The sequence below is a fragment of the Carcharodon carcharias genome, chromosome 9 (genome assembly GCF_017639515.1).
Source record: "Carcharodon carcharias isolate sCarCar2 chromosome 9, sCarCar2.pri, whole genome shotgun sequence".
Lineage (NCBI taxonomy): Eukaryota > Metazoa > Chordata > Chondrichthyes > Lamniformes > Lamnidae > Carcharodon > Carcharodon carcharias.
The window spans coordinates 165,895,301-165,896,289 of record NC_054475.1 but is presented as its reverse complement, the minus strand read 5'-3'; the positions used below and the strand labels follow the sequence as shown (position 1 = coordinate 165,896,289).

At 47.7% G+C, this 989-nt stretch overlaps 1 non-coding gene across 1 annotated transcript; it reads left to right on the top strand.

The window, feature by feature from the left end:
* Nucleotides 1-646: 646 nt before the first annotated feature.
* On the top strand, nucleotides 647-754 carry LOC121282651. The gene has a single exon (XR_005944094.1). It is a non-coding gene; the product is annotated as a U6 spliceosomal RNA (small nuclear RNA).
* The last annotated feature ends 235 nt before the right edge of the window (nucleotides 755-989 follow it).

The window sequence follows — 989 nt, the reverse complement described above, 5'->3', positions numbered from 1 at the left end:
TCCTCCCCCTTTCTATCGGGGGGGACCTGGGTTGGAGGGTGTTGCATGCAGCAGTCCCCTATAATAAGAGGATGCATAGGTTCACGGACTCTCAGGACACGTGCCTTTTTTGCGGTCTTGTGGAGTCCGTGGACCATGTATACATAGGGTGTTGTAGGCTGCACTCCCTTTTTAGTTACTTGAAAAACCTTTTATTGATGTTTTGTTTGCACTTCAGCCCCACGCTCCTGATCTATGGGCACCCGGTGCGGAAGGGGGGTCGGGAAGGAGGAGGACCTCCTCGTGAACCTGCTCCTGGGCCTGGCCAAGTTGGCCATTAACAGGTCCAGGCAGCGGGTGATCGACGGGGAGTCCCGCCCGATTGTTTATCCCTCTTCCGCGGCTATGTTCGCGGCCGGATGTCCCTCGAGGGGGAGCACGCGGTGTCTGCTGGCACTCTCGAGGCCTTCCATGCCCGGTGGGCACCATGGGGACTGGGGTATTTTATTGACCCCTTTAATCACATTTTGATTTAAAGTTTGTAAGTTTCCTTTAAACTTTGTTCTTGGTTTTACAGCTGACCTGAATTAGGGGCTGTGCCTAATTTATCCCAATTTTGTTAATTTGGTTTTATTTGTTTTAACTCGAAAGAGTTACATCTTCTTAAGTGCTCGCTTCGGCAGCACATATACTAAAATTGGAATGATAACAGAGAAGATTAGCTTGGCCCCTGCGAAAGGATGACATGCAAATTCGTGAAGTGTTCCATATAAGGGCTTGGCCTAAAATAGCCAAGTGGTTATGGTACTGGGTTTGTAACCCTAAGATCAAGAGTTCAAATCTCACAATGGCAAACAATGTAACTTCATCTGAAACAGATGGAAATGGGTTTGTACTCGAAAGAGTTACAGGTTCTGAAGTAACATTGTGCTTCAAGGTCTGTCCAATATATTTTTAGCTTGGCCTAAGTAGCCAAGTGGTTATGGTACTGGGTTTGTAACCCCCAGATC